Source organism: Gymnodraco acuticeps, unplaced genomic scaffold, assembly GCF_902827175.1.
Source record: "Gymnodraco acuticeps unplaced genomic scaffold, fGymAcu1.1, whole genome shotgun sequence".
In the NCBI taxonomy this organism is placed as follows: Eukaryota; Metazoa; Chordata; class Actinopteri; order Perciformes; family Bathydraconidae; genus Gymnodraco; species Gymnodraco acuticeps.
This window is the reverse complement of record NW_022992150.1, coordinates 2513118-2537515: the sequence shown is the minus strand read 5'-3', so window position 1 is coordinate 2537515 and position 24398 is coordinate 2513118. Positions and strand designations below refer to the sequence as shown.

The window sequence follows — 24398 nt, the reverse complement described above, 5'->3', positions numbered from 1 at the left end:
TCACATAATAAAATACACAACGGCTTATGCTTTAGGAGCTGTAGGTGTGTGTGGTACAGTGTGTAGGTGTGTGTGTGTGTGTGTGTGGTATGTTGGTGTGTGTTGTACAGTGCGTAGATGCGGCGGACAGACGGGTCTCAGTTGGTTTGGTGTCCTCTGCTTACTTTTAAAAGGCCTACTTGTAAATACAACTTTTGGCCCGTAATTTCAATTCCCCATTTCAGCGACCAGAGAGAGGGGGGGATCCAGTCTCTGATTGTGTTACGTTATTATGAGAGTGCTCTCATACTTTAAATTGTATATATTTATATAAATATATTTGTGTGTGTGTGTCCGCATCTGTAGCCTGTTATTGTCTCATTAGCCTATACCGCACTCTCAATGAATTCAAAGTAAATATGTGGGGGAACAATGTTCAGCTGATCTAACAGAGATACAGCGCTATGACAAAACACTCGACAGCTGATGCAGCTGTTGCCACGTAATAATGAACGGACGTCGCTTTAATATGACCGCTCAGGGGAGAGGAGTTCTCATTTCTTTAAACGTCTGCTGCTTCCCCTCCTCGGTCCTCCGCTCGCATCTCCTGTGGGCGGGACTAAGTCTCGAGGAGGGGAACCGAGGAGGGGAGTCGAGGAGGGGACATTTGAGTATTGAGAAGCCTCTGAAGATAAGGGATTAAACGCCGCGGCAGACAGGGAGAATGAAAAAACAAATCAAAGAAAACTAAAAGAAAAAGGTGGGGGCGAGAAGGCAAGAGAAAAAAAGGTGAAGTCACTCGCAGGTGAAGCATATAGGCCTACATGTCGCAAATTGACAGACCTTTTTGGCAGCAGCGCTGCTACAAGCACTATCAGCAGCAGCTTAGAACAAGCGCAAGATGATGAAGAGAATGATGAGGGCGCGAGTTCAGATATACAGCCAGCCTCCTGCGTTCATGATGAGGGACAGAGTTGAGCTGGTGGAAGAACCAGCTCAACTGGCACGTATAAGTGCAGGGCAAGAGCAAGAGGTGGGTGGGAATTATCCCTTGAACTCAGTGGCGTTTTCTCCTGGAGGCCAAGGGAAGCCAGGCTTCCCCTGTTTTTTTGGATTGTAGTTATAATTTTAATAAATAAATAAAAACACTTAGTTTAGTTTCGTAATTATTCTGCCGGCCCGTCTCTCCCCCATTCTCATTGAGTATTTTACAAAGAGTGAAACAGCGCCCCTCTAGATGCTATGGTGAAACAGTAGATTGCACTCTCTGTTGCGAGACGAGGCCAGCCGAAATTGGCTTCCCTTGGTGAAAAACAATTCAGGGATTGACCAATCAGATGAGGCTCACGTCATGCCTCACAATCCAATCAAATCGCATCAACTTTAGTTCGTACTGTATCACCAACCTTAAAAAGTAGCAAGCAAGTGCAATTATGGAGGGTGGAGATTTGGAGTATTTCATCAAAAATAATTGTACTAAACTTCCGCTACAGCAGCAACTAAAAATGAAATCTGATGACAGGCCAATGCCCAAACTGGAGCTGTGTACAGAGAGGAACAAAGGAGCGAATCGGACGTAAAACTTTAAATTATAAACAGCGGATTTCTAACATTTGACATTTCATATGGCCGGACTGGGTCAGTTTCCAGGGCTGAATTTTAGTCCCAGTCCGCCCCTGCCCTCAGCTGAAGTCCCAAATGTGGGTCAGTAGTCTGCATGACTAAATTCAAGGGCTCATAACAGACTGACTCCAAATATGTTGCTTCTGCTAAACAATCACAAGAATGGCTACAGAGGCAGATTTATATTCATCGGTTGACAACTTCTGAAACAACTGAGAGTGAGCATTGAAGGCAAAGTGTTTACTTTGTAATACTATTTTGAGAAGGCCATGCAACTTTAGACTCTAAACAACCATACCATTATTTGATTGCCATAGTCTATCAGTATCAGAGGTGGGAAATAACTAAGTACATTTACTCAAGTACTGCACTTAACCCTTGTATGGTATTTGGGTATGTGGGACCCGTTTTCATTATTTAGCTCATTTACATTACATACAGGGTATGGGTGACCCGGGGCTAACAAAAGTGTGAAAATTCCCGTACAAGGTTGCAACATTGTTGATAAATTCAAGCCCCTGTCTGCTCTGTGCTCTCACATTCCCGTATTATGTCTTGCGGGAACCAATCTTTATTTTGTTCACACTCTATCCAAGCTGTACATTTGGGGTAAGACACAATAAATAAAGCTTCGCCAGTTTGGGTCCTTATCACAACTGATCAAGATGGCCAAAAGATTCTCTGCTCAGAGGGCCTTGCAAATGATTTTGGAAGAGAGAGAACCATTTGATGACTATGTAGAGGAAGAGGAAGAGGTTTCAGAATGTGAGGATCACATTTCTGAGAATTCTGAGTCTGACAGTGACTTTGAAGAAGAGGATGAGATTGAGCATCAGCTAGTTACAAAAAAAAGACGAGCCACAGGACCAGCCGGTCAGTGGGCAAAAAAACAAGTAACACTTTAATTCATTAATGTGATCTAACAAATGTAAAAGGGCAAATATTAACCATATATGCTGTTTATATTGCTTGTAATTGAGATTAAGTAAACATCTGTTGAGTATTTTAACATAAAATAGTTTGATTGTGTTGAATTGAAGCCCAAAAAGGCAGTGGGTCCACCAGACCTACGAACACTGGCTGAGTAACAAAAATATGAACACCATACAAGGGTTAAGTACAATTTTGAGATACTTGTTCTTTACTGGAGTATTTCCATGTTATGCTACTTTGCACTTCTATTCTACTACAATTCAGGGGTAAATCGTGTACTTTTACTCCACTACATTTATTTAATACCTTTAGTTACTTTACAGATTTGGATTAATTATGTGAAATATAATCAACTCTTAAATAAGACTTTAGTTACACCTGGAGTACATTCACAAGCTACCCTGCAGTATACAAAGTCATTAAAACTAGCTGCACCTTTACCAGCTTTGATAAACACATGAATGCATCGATAATTATAATCATAATATAATATGTATTATTCTGAAATGGGCCAATTTGCATAATAAGTACTTTTACTTTTGGTACTTTAGGTATATTTTGATGCTAACACTTTTGTACTTTTACTCGAGTAACCTTTTCAATGCAGGGCTTTTACTTGTAACTTGTATGTTAATCATTCCACCGTTAATCTGGTTGTGCAGTCTCCACAGAGTCTGCGTAGTATGTACAATTGTAGAAGTCCTGAATTGGATTAACATTTCGTTTTGTTGTGAGTGACTGAAGCCAGGGAATAACTCATTACTACTCGTTATAGCCGTCATTCAGCTATTTACAGATTTTCAATAGGTAGATGTTTTTGTTGTTTTTATGACAGACCTGACCTTGATCCTGTGCTTATGCTGATAAAAGAACACAATCTGAACAGAAGCTATTTCAATCTTGCTAAAGAGTTGCTAAATACGTGACCACAAGTTTTTCACAGTTTATTGTGCTACTTAACAACACAGAAGGGCTTTTTCACACAGCTTGGCTAGCGGCTCTGCGAGGAATTCTGTGCACAAATATTTTTCTCAAAGAATGCCAAAGTCATGAACAGTCCTTCTCTGACTGATTGGCTACATAACATTGGCTAAATACTAAATACCATTGCCCTCATGGTTGGATAGGTTAGGTTTAGGCATGAGGAGTGCAATTGGAGCAGGTCATGCCTTCACTATCCCAGCTAGCAGGGAACGTTCTCACAACTTTGGCTAATGTTATCTACAGGCTCTAATAATGTTTTAAAGAAAACGTTTTCATCTGATGTTCAAATAACCTTTTCAGGATGTTTATTATTTCAAATAATGTTCCTATATGGTTTAAGGTTAACTAAGACATAACGTTTTAACTGCAACATTCAGAGGATGTTTTGAGGAAGTTATTGAGGCCTAAGATGACAGAAAGGTTATTTGAATGTGATATGTTAACAAAGGTGGAACATTTTGCCTGCAACATTATAAGGATGTTTTTTGGATGTTGTTTAGGTAACACACTAAAGATGTTCTTTTATAAAACGTTCCCTCAATGTTACATGATAACAAATGAAGAACATTTTCAAAGCAACATTCAGATAATGTTTTCAGGAGGTTATTCTTTTTTTATAAAACGTTCCTGTGAGGGCAAATATTAACGGTCATGGTCAACGTCAGATTTATTTGTAGAGCGCTTTAAAAACAAACTTGTTGCATTTGTTTGAAAAGGATGTTTTAAAAAATCTGATGTCACCATATTTTCCTTTTGAAAAAAACAAACAAGCACGTAATTCATGATAAGCTGTAAGCAGATATTGCATGTTCGCGGTGGCATGTGTGAGTTCCCAGCTAGACATTTTTGGTTCTAAAAACATTCTGAGAATATCACCATTCTAGGAATGGTTCTAGCGGGTAGTTTTAGTTTGGTTCATTGTTAGAACATTATGCCCTACTGTTCTTAAAACGTTTTCAGCGGTATGTTTATTTTGGTTCCCAGAATGTTCTTCTGAAAGGTAGGATAACGTTCTCTAAAAACATTCTTAACATTTTTGGTGATAACTTTCTTAAAGTGGACCTATCATGCTATATTTGAATAATATATTGTAGGGCCATACCTATATAAAACATGTCAAAATACCAAACAGATCATGCATTGTAGCCATGCCTCATTTCGCTCTATTTGCTCTTTTCCAGCCCTGTTTTTGCAAGGGCTGATTCTGTGAGAAGTCTTCTTCGCTGCTTTTGTGGCAGACTACAGCGCCACTTACAGGCCTGGCATATGTACTACAGCGTCTCCAGCGCTTTCTAGCGGCAATGGCCGTGGCCCAACCCCCCATTCCCCTGATAGGATAGTTGCCCATATAGGCGGAGCACCCCTTTTCTGACGTCAGAACAATTCAAATCTGTATCAGCTCCGTTGCAGCCCCGTTTTTAGAGATTTGGGTATGGAGGAAAAGAGAGAGGGTTGTGTTTTCTGACACTTGGTGAATTCCCTGACACACCGGGGACACATATTGATGTATAAAAGACGTAAAAAAGTGCATTCTGCATGATAGGTCGCCTTTAAGATGTATGAGCGCATTGAGACAATGAATAGGACGTATAAAAAAAAATGTGCATGCCAATATTCACTCACATGCACTTATAATCACACTAAACTAGGTATGTAATGTAGGCCCACAGTATTCATAATATCATAAGTGTAAAATATCAGAAAATAATCACACTTTTTCTGACTATAAAGGTTGTGTCTCGTATGTAGGTTCTAACTGTTAGATAAACTATCTGGCCGTGTGTGGTTTGTGAGGGCTGCGTATAAACAGTGTCCGCTGTTTCTGCATAGTGGATAAAATCGTTATTGCACCCTTTAGATTTGAGACGGACAGACATATGGAAGAACGGACCGACTGTCACTGCCCGTCCCTGAAACCCCTGTTAGTGTTTGTATGTGTTTGTTTCTACTGTGTGTCTCTCTCTCTGCCTGCTGGTCTGCTCTACACGGCTGGGAGCAATCTCCAATCAACCCCACCTGCAACCTGCTTATCAGCCACACTATGAAAACCTGCAGCCTGCACTCATTCCCTGCCGGATTGTTGCCGGGAACGGATTGTTGCCGGGAACGGTTTGTTGTTTTCTAGCTTTTTGCCAGCAGATTTTTTGACAACTTTGTCTGCTTTTGCTTAACACTGATTTGTGTGTCTCTCCCAGGAGGAATCCAAGGCCTGCCACACTCTCAAGACCAGCCAGGCCTCTCCCTGGAACAACAGTTCCCACTGCTGCCATAACCAACCTCCACTCCCAGCTCCCCTTTTCTAATAAACAGATGTTACGCTCACCAGCTGATTCCGAGTCATCCTTGTACATGTGTTAATAGTCACATTCCACTAGAGGAGGTGAGGACCCCCCTCGAGGATGTTAGGTCCACGGTGTTTACATGCTTATTTATACAATATGTGTGCTTATGCTAACATGATAAGACAAAAGTTGGTTCCCTGTTGTGTGTAGTGAGAACGCGCTAGAGTGAGGGGGGCCCCCAAGCCAAAGCTCGCTTAGGGCCCCCAAAAGTCTAGGGCCGGCCCTGAGAAGAACATTCTAGGAACCAAAATAAAGCCTCCCGCTGAAAACGTTTTAAGAATAGTAGGGCATAATGTTCTAACAATGTTATCAATAGCATTTTAAGAAGGTTATCAAAAACATTTTAAGAAGGTTATCACCAAGCATTTCAAGAATGTTTTTAGAGAACGTTATCCTACCTTTCAGAAGAACGTTCTGTGAACCAAAAGAAAACTTTCCGCTGAAAACATTCCTAGAACAGTGAATGGTAACATTCTCAGAATGTTTTTAGAACCAAACATTTCTAGCTGGGATCCCTATCAGTGCTTTGAGCTAAATGCTAATGCTAGCATGGCAACATGCTCACAATGACAACCATAACATGTTAAGAAAGTATACTTTACTTTATCCATGTTCAGCGGCTTAGTGAAGCTTTCTAGCATGCAAATATTTACTAATTAGCAATAAACACAAAGGAAGTTTAGAGGTATGTCATTTGCTTTCAACAATTTGAGTCATAAACAGTGCAAGATAAGTCAGAGAAGCATCAACATTATTACAATTCAACCTAAGTTGTAGATGAATGGCTGTTCAAAACTTCAGTCCATCCAATATTTTGGAGAGATTTCGCCCAAAACCACAAATGTAAACCTGTTCAGATTAGTGGTTCACAAAGTTCATGGTTAGGACCATAAATGTGTGTTCATGGAGATAATATAGTGTGGAACAAAGTGGTGACATTGCCATTCATAGAACGACGCCCGAAGCACTACTAAGAAGAACTGAGGGTGGGGTCCAAAGTCTGATTCAAAGCAAGAACATCACTGTTCATGCTATAACTCTTGTTTGTACATCACAATAATCAAAATAAAGGAATTTCTCAAAAACTTCTGATAATAAATGTGTTCTTGTGACAGAGTCTTAGTGTTTGGTGTTAAAAAATACAAAAAATACAATTTTGTGATTCTTTCTTTTTCTGCTGTCTTTCTTATATAATCTAACATCATCCTTTCAATTCAGCTAAAATGGAAGAGTTTTCTTATGATGGCTGTTCTTCTGATAAAGGCCAATTGTCATGTGAGCAGAGATAATAGAGCTCATGAGTATAATACTTTAGGAAACCTGCAAGTGCACGTTACCTATTAGACACATTGTGCAAGTACTCCTCCTGTTTAATAGCTTTTTACAACAATACTTCAACAATAAATCTGTAGATATGTGATTCCAACATCAAAGTCAACTAAAATGGCTGCTTCTGCCATTATCGGACATTTTTGGATGATAAACTGCTCTAGACATCCATGGGCTTGATACAGCTTTATAGCAATGCTACATTTGCTAACTGGCCATGCTCAGGTAATGAGTCACACTTTCCCACAGTTGATTCAGACTGCAGCTGTTATAGAAGTCCCTGTTTCACTGATCTGGCTTATGATGTGGTATCAGCAGGATGCCATTTTAACCAGCTTGTGAGATATGGAGACAGCAGCACAACCAGGTGGCTGGTGTTTCATGCTCAGGAATCTTTCATCTTTGACATGACACGATATGGTTATGGAACCTAACAGTCAGTGCTACTCAACATACTGTAAGTAGCCCATTTCCATTATTTCAACACTCCTCACTGTGGTTCCACAACAAATACAGTTTGAGGCATCTCTTGCAAACAGGCTATAGTCATGTTTCTATTTAATTTTCAAGAGAATTCTATAAAAATGATGTAAATTTGGTGCAGGTCAATTTAATAGTTTGGAGCCATTAAACTATAGCAACACATCATACGTTGGCGGTATAGGCTTCATTTAAGGGATAGAGGTTACAAACTGGAAAACAAGTCACTTTGTCTATCCAACCCATCTGCAAGAAAAGAATGACGTGTCAGAAATGTGTTTAAATAGGAAAACGTTTTAATTGTTCTTTTATGTCTAGCTGCAATGTTTCACGACCGATCATAATGCACAAGCAAAACCACAATCAGCGGGAAAAAAGTGAATTAGTCCTGTAATAAAAAGTTGCTACGTCAGAACTCAAACTGTTCCATATCCAAAGAAGCGCAGCAACTAGATACTGTAGACTGCCAGTTTATCAAACAGGGTAGAAAAGTATTAATCCACGGCTGTGAATGTGTTGAAACTTTAAAGCATGATACAGTTTGGCCAGACCACACACAATAGGACCCCCCACTACATTAGCCACTTTCAATTCACAACATTGACCATTTAATGTGGAGCTCCCACTGTGTGTTCGCGTTGGTTGTCCCAGTTCCAACATGTCTGACAGACATGAAAGTCAGGTGGACAGCAATTTCTTCTCAAATGAGGACATTTCTGCCAAACAGGAAGAATCAATGACACGTCAAAATAGAGTACGCCATCAGTACGTCTCAACGTAAACCGTAAACAAAAGCATTCAATTAAATCATCTGTAATGATGGATGCAATACAATGATCTTCCAATAAATAATACACAATAAAATAAAAAGAGAGAGCCTAGGGATAGAGTGATGGGTTGATGAGAGGTTACTTTAAAAGTCTAACCTTCAACACAGAGTAATCATGCAACATGATGTCAATAACCTGCACACTTGTGTTTACCAACCTGTCTCGTCTGTGATTGCTTTACACAAAAGTACATCAGAGGGATGGAAAAGGAAAAAAAAAATCACGTGAGTGTTTTTCTAAAGGAGCTTTATATTTCACTACCAACATGAGCAATTTTAACACACATGAATCGTTTCTTAATAGTTATTGCGTCCTATATAAATTCTTGCAAGCATTCATACATAGCCCTCGGCATGCCATACAGGAAAATGCTCTTCAATGCTTTCTGAAGCTTCCTATACTGTGACCCCTCGAGCACACCGTCCACATAACAAAACACTTTCTCTGGGTCAAAAGAGCAAATCTTAAGTGAAATGTTTACAACTATACTGGATGGATGGATTGCCATATAATTATGTAGACTTTCATGTTCTTCTTTTAGGATAAATTGTAGAAGTTAGTTATTAGCTGTACTTTACATTTAGCACTTTTTAGCTAATATTAGCATATAAACACGTCAAACTAAAAGGGTTGCCAGAGAATTTTTTTAAAAACTGTATAGTGTATTTATATTTTATTAATTTGTTTTATATATATTACATTTGTATAAATAAATACAATTAAATAGGGGCTGCCACTACTTTTATACAGTCTTATCTGAGAATGTTATGCTGGTATGCCAAAGTGCCGCCTCATGTGCATGGCCGAACACTCATAAATATCTCACCAAACAAAAATACGGTGATGTCTAAAGTGATGTCTTAAAAACTAAAAATATTTTTTATGGAATATTGATTAAAAAAAGCTGCCACTTGTGAAGGCTGTTTTAATAAAATGATGTTCAAAAAACCTCCTAAAGTCTGAGCCATCCAACACTCAGAAATATCTCCCACATTTGACTGCATTATTCACCATCCGCCTACATGGAGATTAGTTCTGCTCATTTATGTAGGTCATGCTATTGGATGATGAGATGGCATTTAGTGCATTTAGTGAATGTTCATCGTTGGGCGCTTTACATCCTGTACCTTTCTCCACGCTGCTTGTCTTTACATTAGAGAAAACTGAATTATGTGGATAATCACTCAAACACTAAGCCAAATTGCCTCCAGCTACATCTGTGATACTGGTAATGATGATGCCATCGTGGCACTCTGCCATGCTGTCGTTAATCAAACTGTAGCACTGCTGTTCGCTCTGTGTTCCCATGGTAACAATGTGTGGTGTATACTTTCCCCCCCACCTTGGTGGCTACGTCCATCAAGCACCTGGTTTCCATTTTCTCCAGGTCAAGGAGATTTTTCATGAAAACCTCAGAAACATTGTTGTGATTACAATTTAATTTAAGTGGCAGGTAACCCTTTTCTCTGTATGCTCTGACTATCATTTCAACAACATGGTTTAATACTGGGCTGAAATATGGGCTTCAGGGATGATCTCCTTCTGTAGCTTTTCATTAACAATACTTTGTTTTTCTTAATACATTGTATTTGATATAATGATGTCTCAAATAACCTTAAAAATACAAGGAAGGAATAAGAACACAAACCAGGAAATCAGATCTGAAATCAGATGTATAGATCATCAGGTAAGATACTGAACTTAAAGGCTTAAAATCTTAAAATTGAAGTACTGACATTTCTGATAAATGCGACAAACTCCTGAGCTCTCTCTTCTAACATAAAGATAAAAGCATTAAGTCAGAAGTACACTTAAGAAAAGCCCCTTGTTACCTTAAATAGTATCACCTTTCTATATTCTTCAGTATGCTCATTGTTGCCCTACATTACACCATTTTCAGGTCAAAGACATTTTTGCAACTTTTAATTCTGTATACAATGGAGCAGCAATTTAACTTGAGAGGTTATCCAACAGCAGAGCAGGGACACTGGACAAACAAATCACAGAAGGGACAATGTGGGACATTCAGGACCAAAACAGCATTATTCTTCCATTGAGTACCCAATGGAAAATGGCACTGGTCAATAACGAAACAAATCATCATGGCCTTCCTCGCCAGTGCTTTCCCACGAGCGCTGTCCGTCTCTCCGCAGCCTCACACTAATCCTCCCCTGGGCCACAGCTGAACACTCGCACTCACTGAGCTTCACCCGCTGGGCAATCCTGTCACAGTGCAGTTCAACACACCCGCACCTGCTGTGCACTCAGGAAAAAACACATGCTCTTTCCCCGTGCGCTTCATAACAGCACCTTTTACCAAATGCAAATAATGTGAAATGTGCTATATGGTGTCTAATAAAAATGTGTTGTGTACCAACCACACAGAATAATAAAAAGGTACAATTTCCATATTGGAATAGAGTGTATTTTAATACACTCTATTAATAATAAGTCAAATTGTTAGAAATTGCTTTTTCAATATTGGGTTAGTCCAGTGGTTCTCAAAGTGGAAGGCGCAGAGTCATGCCAGGGGGGGCAGGAGGAAAAATTGTTATAAAAATAAAAATAAAGATAAAAAAAAAAGAAATCATAATTTGAAAAATTATTGATTCAAAAATAATATGATGCAGTACAGTACTATTACGTCTGGGTCTCTGTGTTTCATTAAAGCTTGGCTCTGTGTGTGTGTGTGTAGAACGAGCCATTTTGTGTGCGCAAGCGAGAGAGAGAGAGAGAGAGAGAGAGAGGAGAGAGAGAGAGAGAGAGAGAGAGAGAGAGAGAGAGAGAGAGAGAGAGAGAGAGAGAGAGAGAGAGAGAGAGAGAGAGAGAGAGAGAGAGAGAGAGAGAGAGAGAGCACACCGGTACCGGAGATCGTTGTTGTTAGCTTCTGGTGCTAGCGAGCTACGCTAACGGATATAAGGAGTTTTTTCAACAACAAAGTGGAGGAGAGTCCTCTCCTGTCAGACTGAGAGACTCAGTGAGCTAAAGGACTCTCTCAGTGTTATCTCAGTGGGTCTCAAACGTTTTGGTCACCATTAATGTAAACAATTATTTCCGAGGCACACATTTATATGATCATTATAGTATATATCAAAATAAGAGAATAAATTAAAAGCAGGTATGAAATACTATAAGGCAGTAAAACAAGAATAAAGTTTAAAAGGGTGATTTGTAAAATATCCATAAAGAAAAAGTAAATCTGTTTACAGTTCTGTTTCATATGGGTGTTGAGAGATGTATCAATGGATCTCTTCATTTTGCTCTCAAAGTGCACCAGATTGATGCTTTTAACTTCAATATTTAAAAAAATCTTCCCGGGGGAGCTTGCCCCCGGACCCCCCTATGTGAGGTCCACACACCACCTATAAAAATAGCACTTTACCCCTGCTTACACCTATATGCCGTGAGCTGATTATCGAGCCTTCATTGTAACAGTTGTGGGTATATGCGTGTGGGGAGTGTTGCAGTAGAAAACTCCACTGTAGCGACCGGTACATTAATGGGAAACCCTAAATGTTTGAGCACCCTCTATGAAACGTCAAGCTACCCCACAGCACCCCCAAAATAAATCTCTGGCGCCGCCACTGAGCCTGACTATTTGTGTTGGGGGGGCCCGACTTTTTTTTTTCTCCAAAGGGGGGGCCTGACAGAAAAAGTTTGAGAACCACTGGGTTAGTCATTTGTGTAAATCTGTAAGAAAAAGATTACATAATATTTGCTATCTATAAATTATTTTTTCCAATTCACTTAAATTTGAAGACTACATTTTTTCAACTCTGATTTAAATTTGATGGGAATTATTTTATATAAAAATAATGTTGATGTTAGTGTGAAGTGATCATGTTTAGTCTATTGTGTAGCTTTCTTCGACTTTTTCATGAGTAAATATATGAATTTTGTCAATGATTTGGCTGCTTCTTTACCCAAAAGTGCCTTGTAATTCCACATTCACCACACAACACAGCCTCACTGAGGGTGGCCCATTTTTTCAACGAGGCCCAGGCCTTTAAAACAACCATCTTTTCATACATATACTCTGACATTTCCTGATAATATCCTTTCAACAATTTAAAATAACCAAATAATATCAAACCTGTTATTATAAGCTGCTGCTCAGGAAAATATGTCATTAACTCAGGCAGTGTGTGAGCAAATAAGTGGGTCACATTTCTAAAGCACCGGTCGAAAGGGCAATGCAGCTCTTTCTTTGTACTTCAGCTCAAGCTCAGTTCCTAGGTTTTGGTTGTGATTAGATTTCGGAAGGCTGCTGATTTCTTAACAAAGAATCTATTTGAGCCAATAAGCAGAATAACATTATTGTTATGACTTCATCAGCGAATGTTTTCAAACTGGAACCAGCCGCTCTCTCATGCACAGACTCTGCATTGAACTCGAACAGCCTTTCACAAGCAGTCCATGGAAAAAATGACCTTGTGCCTCCATTCTTATTAATTGCTATTTAATTTTCCTTGTTATGAAAAGCTGCCGTCTGTCACGATCTGTCTGTGTTGTGTTTTGTCTTGTCTTTTTCTGTCTTTGGTTTCCTGTTTTATTTTGAAAAGTGTTCACCTCCTGTTTTGCCTGTTGGTTTATGTCTGTTTTCACTCCCTGATTACCCGATTGTGTTCACCTGGTGCCCCTGTGTTTTCTCCTCCCTCCACACCTGTCTCTTGTTTGTTTGATTATTCATGTGTGCATTTAGGTTCTGTGTTTTCTGTTAGTCTTTGTTAGTTCCTTATTGTTGTTGGACTGTGTTCACTGGGAAGAGTTCTGTCTTTAAACCTTGAAATAAAGGTATTTTCTGTTAATCTGCATTTGGGTCCTGCTTGCCTCTCTCAACCCTGACAGAAGGAACTAACCAAGGATGGGCCCAGCAGATCCTTTTGAGTTGGAATTACTTAGTTTTTCCTTTTCTTTGGCTGGCTGTTCTGATAAGTGGAGGGGAGCGTCTGGAGTTCAGCAGCGAGAGGCTGCTCTGGCTGAGGCACACCAGATTTAGATTTAGTGAAATTCTTACCTGGCTGGATTTTGGATTTCCTCTCGGTGTGTTATCCCCTGCCTGCTAGCCCCAGCCATGCTGGCTCCCTGCCTCCCAATTCCCATTATGACACCACACGCATCGGTATGTTCCGTCTGGAGTCAACCCTCGCTCCGGCCCCAGTTCTGGCCCCAGCAGCCATGGTTCCGGCTCCAGTACAGGCCCCAGTAGCCATGGTTCCAGTCCCAGTTCTGGCCCCAGCAGCCATGGTTCCGGCCCCTGTTCTGGCCCCAGCAGCCATGGTTCCAGCCCCAGTTCTGGCCCCAGCAGCCGTGGTTCCGGCCCCAGCAGCCATGGTTCCAGCCTCAGTCCTGGCCCCAGCAGCCATGGTTTAGACTCCAGCCCCTCGTCTCCGGCCGACGCTAGCTCCCCGTGTCCTGTCGGCGTACCAGCCGACGCCAGCTCCCCGTGCCCTGTTGGTATTCCGGCCGACTCCAGCCCCCCGTGTTCTGTTGGCGAACCGACCGTCTCAAGTTCCTTCTCAAGTCTCCTCTCAAGTTCCTTCTCAAGTCCCCCCTCGAGTCTCCTCTCAAGTCCCCCCCCCGAGTCTCCTCTCACGTCCCCCCCTCGAGTCTCCTCTCACGTCCCCCCTCGAGTCTCCTCTCAAGTCTCCTCTCGAGTTCCCTCTCGAGTCCACTCTCAAGTCACCTCTCGAGTCCACTCTCGAGTTCCCTCTCGAGTCCACTCTCAAGTCACCTCTCGAGTCCACTCTCAAGTCACCTCTCGAGTCCACTCTCAAGTCACCTCTCGAGTCCCCTCTCGAGCCTCCTTTCAAGTCACCTCTCGAGTCTCCTCTCGAGTTCCTTCTCAAGTCACCCCTCCAGCTCCCTCTCGAGTCCCCTCTCGAGTTACCTCTCGAGTCACCTCTCGATTTCCATCTCTAGTCCCTTCTCAAGTCCCTCCTCTATTCACTTCTCTAGTCCCTCCTCTAGTCCCTTATCTAGTCCCTACTCAATTCCCTTCTCAAGTCCCTCCTCTAGTCAATTCTCTAGTCCTCTCTCCAGTTCCCTCTCGAGTCCCCTCTCCAGTCCCCTCTCGAGTCCCCTCTCGGTTCTCCTCTCGAGTCTCCTCTCGAGTCACGTCTCAAGTCCCTACCCAATGTCCTGGTCCGTTGGAGGTTCCGCTGGGGATCCTGCCAACTCCATGTCCTGTGCCGTTGGAGGCCCCGCCAACTACTCCTCTGCCGGGGGTCCTGCCAATCCTATGTCCGTGCCGTTGGAGGTTCCGCTGGAGGTCCTGCCAACCCTATGTCCTGTGCCGTTGGAGGTTCCGCTGGGGGTCCTGCCAACCCTATGTCCTGTCCAGTTGGGGGTCCCGCCGACGACTCTTCTGCCGGGGGTCCTGCCAATCCCATGTCTTGTTCCGTTGGAGGTCCCGCCGTCACCTGTCTCGCCGGGGGTCCTGTCAACTCCTGGTCCTCTTCCGTGGGGGTTCCTGCCGAAGCGATTCCCACCGGCTCCGGTTCCTGTTCTGCCGACACCGGGTCCTGCCCGGCCTCCAGAGCTGTCTGGTCTTCGCCCTCGAGCCCGGCCCCCTGACCCCCAGTTTCCACCGGGTCCGTCTGCGCTGCGCCGCGGCGGTCGTAAGGATCGCGGCCACTCTAGTCAATGCGGGCTCAGACGCGTCCCAGAAGCAGCTCGGCGCAGCGCTTCTCTAAAATTAGGATGAATCCTATTTTTGCCGCGGCGCAGCCGTAACATAAGGTCGGGCAAGCAGCCCCCCCTCGCAGGAAGTGGAAAGGTGAGCATCCGGGTCAGGCCCATCCCCCACATATACTAATTTAGCAGACCCCCCTCCTTCATCACAACACCTCCACTACGATACGCACAATGGACAACGAGGTTTTCATCATGGAAGTGGAAAAACACACTATTTTATATGATGTAACCAATGCTTACTACAAGGACAACATCAGAAAGGACAAGGCCTGGTTTTTAGTCACTGCAGTTTGTGGAGTGGAAGGTAACAACTACATATTGTTTTAAAGTTAATTAATACTTGTAGGTACAGTACAGAGCCATTCAATAAACACAATTTTTAAACGGACACAAAAATAAAACATTTAACTACGTAGCCTACTTACTTTCTTGTAGAAGTACAAATGTCCAGGATGCCCGAATCAATAACAAAACTGCGAGCCTGCACGCACGACGCTACGCTTCTGAAATGCTTCTGGGACGCGTCCGGTGGGTTATGGCGCTCGAGGAGGTCGGACCAAAACCGCGGCGCAGACGGACCCAGTGGAAACTGGGGGTGAGAGCCGCGGTCTTCGCCCTCGGGCCCGGCCCCCTGACTCTTCCTTGGATTCTGCCTTGCCCCCGGGCCGTCCGCCCGAGTCCCCCACCTTGGACTCTGCCTTGCAGATTGGTGTCGTGAGTTTAAAAACTCATGAGTTGCTGTGATTGTGACTCATAATTCATTCGCCCTGCTGAAATGTCCTTGAGCTAACCCTTAAATCACTTCCAGCTCCGCCAGAGACTCTGACCTCTGACCTCCCTGTGGATGGATGAAATGATTATTGCAAGGGAAGACAAATGAGAAAAGAGTTAGCTAGAGCACCCTGTGGTCTTGCTGCATCAATATCCACCGCTGTGAGACTGCTTCTCCAGGTAAGAGCGTTCGGCAGCTTAGGACGCCAAAGCTAGCTTGTTCTCGTCTTATTTGTGGTTTGATGAACAGAAAATTCATCAAATTCAGTGTAAGCGCAGGTAATATATCGATATTGTCATATGACACTAGATATCATCTTAAATGTTCAATATGCTAATATTGTGCTGGTTTTAACAATGCGTTACAGTAAAGTGAGGTACTTTTCTGAAATGACCAAACTTTTCTATTATTTGACCTTACCCGCTTATAAAATAAATTCACATTACTGATGATTATTTATCAAAATTCTTAGATATTTTTTTCATATCGTCCAGCACTAATTCAGTGCAGAATTTTACAAAAAAATTCATGCAAAATGTAATTCAACAGCCAATTGTCCCCCCCTTCATGTCCCATGAGGAACTGTGTAGAAATCAGGAGATATTAAATATTATACTGCAGTAGATTAGAGGGGAAGATCCAAGTTGTTATATCAGTGGTGTGTTAACTGCATGCAGTGCCACGAGCTTTGATCAGGTTTTGCCTCATGCCATCACAGATTATAGATGACCTACTGACCGTCGAAGGAATGAGGAAGCCAGTGTGTGAGGGCTCTTTTTATTTCAGCATCAGATCTGACGTGCGTCCGGGACTTCTGCTGTGTTATGTATTTCACTCCACAGTGCAGCCAACACCCTGAACTAAATAACTGAATCACATCTAGGTCACACACACACGGGCCAGGCCCACAAACAATATATTATGAAACCCTTTTCTTCTTAACTCAAGTGAAGCCGCACCCAAATCTTTAACTTGACCTTTTGTTGTGAAAGATTTCGTTGTAAAAGCTCAAGTCATGTGAATCAGTTATATAAAGAGGAAAGGAAAGAAAGAAAAGAAAAACGAGTTTGCAGCAGAACATGTTGCACTCAATCACATGACATTTAGTGAAACTCATTCATGTAGGGATCTTCACTCCTCAAAAGTCAGCTGAATACATTTTTGATTATTAGAGATAATAGTGTAGTACTGCAGCATCTTTCTTGCCACAAAAATAAGTTTAAGAGCCCTAAGAAGGGACCTTATTTTTTGCGAAATGTCTTTATCATGCCCCGGTGGTTCGGAGCCCGGAGCTACGGAGGACAATGACTGTGTGCTTTGGAGCAAAAGATCAGCGGCAGCAGCGAGGACGATGACGTCTTTAGCCTCAGTTATATAACTGGAGCTGAACATTTTGTCTGTCATAGTTACAAGGTTAGAGATGTTGACATGAATACCACTTATAGTCGAGAGTCATGCACTGAGACAGGCATCAGCCATTCACTTTTTTTTGTAATATGTACCTAAAGGAATGTGAGGCTTCAATCCAAAACCTTTTAGACATTCAGATTAGCTAAACATGCCTCTGGTATGTCAAGTATGGAATAACTTTAACATGGATGAAAAAAGTGTAACATTGGTTATATCTCACACAGGCTCCGCCCTCTACTGGACTCTATGGGTACTACCTCTCAACCATACTATGCGAGCATTCATCAACTGAGATATCTATAACCGTAGCCGGCCCCATGGGGCGGGCCTACCTGAATGCGTGTGCAAGCCCACCGTATATAAGGCGGCCTCGCCTTCTGACTGTCATCCTTTTCTCTTCAGCGAGCAAGGAAACAACTGAGTGCTAAGACGAGAAAAGACAAAAGAAAGTTTGAATCATGGGGCCCTCCACATCCCGAGACTGGAGAACAGGGGGGCCGACCTCATGTCAAGAGGCGGGCCCCTGCCAGGCGAGTGGGTGCTTCACCCGGAGGTGGTGAAGCAGATCTGGGCCCAGTTCGGCGGGACAATCCACCCTTGGGGGTGGACGTGTTTGCACACGAGCCATGGCCAAGAAAGCTGCTCTACTCCTTTCCACCGGAACGCCTCATTCTCCCCCTCCTGGGGAGGGTGAGACAAGAATGTCTGTCAGTCATCCTAGTGGCCCCAGATCGCCGCTTGGCGCCGTGGTTCACAGTGGTGACACAGATGATGGTGGGCCAGCCCTGGGCGATTACGCAGTTCTGGGGGGCGATGTCTCAAGAGGCAGGTGCAATCGGGGCGTTACCCACTCTGGGCCAACCTCTCCAGGCTTGGCTCCTGAGAGGGACAGGCTGAGACAGGGGGGACTGTCTGACAAGGTTATTCAGACTAACCAGGCAGCAAGAGCAGGATCCACCACAGCCTGTTACAGGCCAAAGTGGTTGGCATTCCAGCGATGGTGTGTAGAGGGGAGTCTACAGCCCCTATCGTGTACGTTGGGCTCTATTCTGTCCTACTTGCAGTTACTGGTGGACAGGGGGCTTGCTAATTCCATAATTAGTGTATGCAGCAGCCATCTCGTCCTGCCATGAGGGAATTGGCGGCAGGTCAGCCTCCAGTCTGCCGCTTATGTCGCGGTTTTTGCCTCCGCCCCGCAGTGGGACCTGCCGTTGGTGCTCGAGGCTCTGGTCACAGAACCATTTGAGCCTCTGGAGCTCTCCTCCCTGAAAGCACTGTCATGGAAGACAGCGTTGCTACTTGCCTTAACTTCGGCCAAGAGAGTGTCGGAGCTGACCGCTCTGTCGGTGCACCCAAGCTGCTTAGTGATCCGGGGTGACCGTAGCGAGGCGACACTCAGACCGAACCCCTCCTTTGTTCCCAAGAATCTAAGGAGCTTGTTCAGGTCAAGGGCTATTCAGTTAGGGGGCTTTAATCTTCCACCCCATAGTGAGGCCAGGGAGGCTAAATTGCACCTCCTCTGCGTGTGCTAGCATGTTATGTGGAGCGCACGGCTGCCACTAGGCGTACTGAACAACTGTTTGTGTGCTTTGGGGGTGGCGTGGCCGGTAAAGCTCTGTCCAAGAAACGCCTGGCAGGATGGCTCTGCAAGTGCATCTCACATGCCTACGGACAGGCGGGGAGAGCCTTCCCCACGGGGGTCCGTGCACACTCCACACGGGGTATGGCTGTGTCAACAGCCTTATTTAACGGAGTGAGTGTGGAGGACATTGCGGTGCAGTGGCTGTTAACCAAAAGCCGGTCAGGGGCAGTGTGGTGACTCGATGTTGTTGGACGACAGGGCGTTTAGGCATCAGGGCTCCACCCACTGTACCCATAGAATCCAGTAGAGGGCGGAGCCTGTGTGAGATATAACGGTGGGTTACATATTGTAACCCTAGTTATATAAGCACAGGCGGAGCCCTCTACTCAGGGCCCTGTCTGTCCTATGCTGCTCGCTGAAGAGAAGTGTAGGATGACAGTCAGGAGGCGAGGCTGCCTTATGGTGGGCTTGCGCGCGCATTCAGGCGCATTCAGGTAGGCCCGCCCCAGGGGGCCGGCTACGGTTATATATATCTGTTGATGAATGCTCGCATAGTATGGTTAAGAGGTAGTACCCATAGAGTCCAGTAGAGGGCTCTGCCTGTGCTTATATAACTAGGGTTACAATACTTAACCCACCATTTCACATTGAGGTATGTGAAAGACACTTCAATATAAAAATACTGGGATAAGCCACTATATCAATGTTGCTATTCCAAAAGGAACATACTGTTATAGCAAATTATAGAAAACAACAACACACCCATATAGGCTATATGTACCAAACAGAAAGCAAGTCCAAAGGCATCCAAGGACAAGTAGTTTTCCTATAACATTGAATTAACCTTTGCACCATGATTTCAAAAGTTTGAAATAGTTTCATAAAATAAAATCCAAGATTAATTTATCAGACTTCCCTTAAGACAATATTAGCTGTGTCTTGAGCTTCAGATAAAGCATTTCATTTGTATTTCTAAAAGAAAAATATACACTGACGTAAATGTGAGTAGGTACAATGTATTAATACAATGTAAATGCTAAAAATAGGCTGCTCATACTAGTACAGATGTTTAAAGTAAGTAGGGCTTAGTAATTTGCAGCCTTTAACATAACTCAACCTGTTGTCATATCTGTCTCTAGTTCATGTGTTTCAGATAAATCATCATGGGCTGAACATTCAACATTCATTCTGTGTGGAGCGCCACTCTGGCTCCTTAAAGAGACAGAGGGTGGAAATGGACTCTTTGCCTTTGCACAGACTTATCCCATTTGTGCATGCCCAGTCACACTAAGCAGCTCGAACAATGTTCAGTTTAAGCTTGCAGGACATGGCCCAGTAACCTACTTTCCCCACAACATGCTCCGTAACATCAGAGAGCAGGCTGTGTCATCAGTTAACTAACATTCACCACAGCAGAGATTCAGCAAACACGACAGCAGTGCTGACGCAAAGAAGCAGAATACCAAGCACAGTTATTTCTCAGAGAAGAAAATGCCCATAAGGCCTCTAGGTCATTTTAATCTTAAATGGTAAATACAGTGCTGTTCACTAATATTGCTGGCATACTAACAGGCATTCAAGAAAATATAATGCGAAAAAGGGATAAAGAGGGAGTAAATGGAAGAGGAAAGGAAAAGGGAAGAAATTGTCATAGAGATAATGAAGCTAATTGTGAAAAAGATTTTCATAATTGTCAAATGCTAATGGATTAATTAGTCACAATTACCACATAATAGATCATAATTGTTTTTTAAAAAATCTTAAAATGGTAAGTTAAATTATTTTGAGACAAATTTGCAGCTTATATTATGAGTGAGCTTCACATAAATGTTATATACTAAACCTTGTTTATGAAACATAATCCAAATATAATAAAAATGTATATGATTGCAGTTGCAAAAACATTAAACACTTTTTAATTCAAACAATGTCTAATTGTTTTGTTTTTTTATGTAAAATAATAATAATAATTATTATTATTATTATTATTATAATATACATCCCAAAACATGAGCTTGGCTAAAGATAATAACTTAATCAACTCCAAATGGAAGAAACTAGTAATTGAAATGTATGGAATTGAGAAAACAACTATGAGAATTAGAAACAAAGTTCATATTTGTGATGAAATTATTAATATTAATAATATATCCATTATTATGTTTTTTTTTCTCAATTAATTGTATTATTATTTAATTTTTTTCCTTATTTGTCGATTGCTATGTAGGTCATTTCTATCTGTGTTTATTTGGTTATATGCTTTGTAAATAATTTCTTAAAATGCTCATAAAAATAAATAAATAAAAAAGGTATCTTATTTTATTGTTATTCTAGTACACTGGTGTTAGTATTACTTCTCATACACGTTATTTGTATAACTATTGGTTAATTTTCTATTGTCTTTGCAATTTACTTTTCTTTTTAAATATATTTATTTGACTTAATTTATCTTACTTAAATAAGATTGCACTGGCTTTTAATACTAGTTGAACATTACATTTTTATATTTGTATGTGTTTTTTATTTATTTATTTTTTATATGTTTCTAGTTATTGTGCTTTTTATTATGTTTTTAATTCTCCCATTGTGTTATTTAATATTGTAGTTACTGCTTGTACAGCACTTTGGTCAACTGAAGGTTGTTTTAAATGTGCTATATAAATAAATAAAGATTGAGATTGAGATTACTTTATTGAAATTCTATTGGGCACTGATTTAGTATTACTTCTTTTAATCTTAATATGTATTCCTCTGTTGTTGATTTTTCATATGCAGTTTTATTTTTTCAGCAATCTCTGCCACAATATTTGTCATCATCTTATTTTATGAGGAAGGTATTATTTTCCAAAGTGAACATATACAATGAGTGAGAGAGTAGTCAGTACAAGGCAGCCAAAGTACAGGAAGGATAAAGATCATGATTGACTCTTGCCCTCTGTTTCCATAGTGGCAGGCGTGTACCGATATAGAATACACTATGTAATCTAGCTCTCAATGTTAGATCGGATTTAGTGATGGGAATAAAAAAACCGGCTGAAGGCAGAGGAAGACAGCATGAGTCAAAAGGCTGGCCCAAATGTTTAGCAGCATGAGGTAAAAAGGGAGCATATGGAGCATACACCTCAGTTCAGCCAGTCATGGAACAGCCCATCCTGTCAGCACACATCCTCCTCATCACTATTCATGTATCATGCTAGGCCCAGCTCTGCACAGCATCCTCAGCGTGGGTATATGAAGATGCAGAACAATCTTTTGGACATCATTTGCACAATGGCTCCTTTTAACTACAAACATTAGCTTTGTTTTTGTCACATTATTATGTTGGTCGCTCAACAAAGTGACCCTGTTGCCATTGACTTGGATTTAAACAGGAATCCTGTGACGTCAAACTGCTCCTTGGTGTCTTTCAATCTCATATTCCAGCCTTTTTGCTCTTCATACACGAATATGCTACCCTATTCTGGCCTACTGCAATTTAGGCTTACATTTTATTATCCAAAAGTCATGTGTGATCATTGTTCAGATGTAATAGTGTGCACCAAACCAAGAGCTGGTGTGGTAGCTAGTATGTCAACACAATATAAATGTTCATTAGTCATAGACAGAATTACATTCACAGGATCCCTTCACACAGCACCAGATAATTAATAATACTTACAATAACATTAATATGAAAATATAATAATAGATAGTAGATGGATAGATATACTTTATTAATCCCAAATTGGGAAATTCTTTAATATATATAATGATAAAGCACTTTGGCTAAAACATGACAAAACCCTCATTCTCCATGAATTAGCTTGTGTTAAACAAAAGGTAATATTATCAACTAGGCTACTAATGAAAAATTAGTAGTTTTAAGTATTGAAAAGCAAATTCAGCTAAGTTAAGACTTGTAGAAAGTGACAAATACAAGGAGTTTAATGTCAGATATCAAGAAAATAAGATTTGTAATAAGCGTGGTAACTTTATAAGTATTATACACACCGACACTGTGCACCGGTTTGTTGTTAGCACGTATGGCTTCCACACCAAGATGATAACTTACCTTATTATGTGGGAAATAACAGTCAGCGAGTCCAAACGGAGATATGTGTGGAAACCATAGAAACGGGTCTTTAACCGACTAAGAAACGCGACGTAATTTATCCCAAAAAGATGCCCAGAGATCAAGTCCGCCCGGTAATGGGGACACACAGAGATCCTGACCCCTCACTCTTTAAACTCTCATTAGAAACAGCGAGTCCTGTCCGCACACAGATGAAGGCTGAATGGAGAGTTTCTCAGCAGCCTGAGTTGGACCACACTCAATCCCGCCCACTGGACTATAGCCCTACTAGTTATGTGATTGTGTGTCTGCCTTTCTAGTGGTGGTCGTTTGGATTTAAAAGATACCCAATTAAAAGGAATTGAATCTAACTGCCTGATCATGCACAACAGGTTGTATAAAACACTGAATAAATGTCACCGGTATTCCATATATGTAGATTACACTGATATGCTGTGATTGGTGTGAATCATACCTTCTGCTCTCTGAGGCATGCTTTCGAACGCTATTAGCTGATCATCACATGTTATTTACATGAGCATGGGCTGAGTTCTGAAATTGTTAAAACAAATGCAGTGGTGAACTATCAGTCCCACAGGTTTCAGATGATCCAACAGATGCTGCAGCGCCACCCTTATGTCAATCAGTGCAGTTCAGATCCTCAACTTGTATAATATGCTGCATAAAGTTGAAAGCCCTTCATTCAAAAATGTTCCTGAAAAATAAACGTCAGCAAAATGTGCTTAGTTTAGGCACATTATTCAGAAAGTAAGTGTTGTAAGGGGTCGAGGTGGATCTAAATGTTAGGTTGAGTATGTTTAGTCGATGAATCTACAATACTGATTTTATATACACGTATTCCCAAAGATATTGAAGTGACTGTTATTTTGTATACATTGATTGTTGTGTTTTTATCTTAATGTGTGCATATAAATGGGTCTGTTGATTGTGTATATATAGGCTATAGGATATACATATTTTTATATATATTTGGATTTTTGGGAAACGGTATTTCGATCTCTCTGTCTGTACTCTGTACACACAAACTAAAAGATTGACAATACAATTGACTTTGAGTTTTTTTTTTTATAACTGAATATGTTTTGTAGATGCACATTTTAGAAAAAGATTATTGTTTATTGACACCTATGTTCACAGATAATGGTCTTTCCTGTGCTGTATGGGTGCATAGACAGGAAACAAACATTGATAATATATTTTTATTTTAAAACTTGGATAAAAATACTGAAAAGTTGTGAATTTACAAAGTATCTCCTTGGTCAATAGAACTCCTTTTTGGCCCCGTCGAAATATCTAAGGATGAATACAATTTAACAAAATAAAAGAGAATCAGAGATAACCATTTCAAATTCATAAATGTACTGTG

The 24398-nt window shown here is 41.5% G+C and overlaps 1 protein-coding gene across 1 annotated transcript in view; it reads right to left on the bottom strand.

The window, feature by feature from the left end:
- Positions 1-23224, bottom strand: part of npas2 (neuronal PAS domain protein 2) — a 76956-nt gene extending 53732 nt beyond the window's left edge. Inside the window, exon 1 of the mRNA XM_034204088.1 lies at positions 23012-23224. The gene's annotated coding sequence lies outside the window, so the exon portion shown is untranslated. The remainder of the gene's footprint in view (positions 1-23011) is intronic.
- Between the last annotated feature and the right edge of the window lie 1174 nt (positions 23225-24398).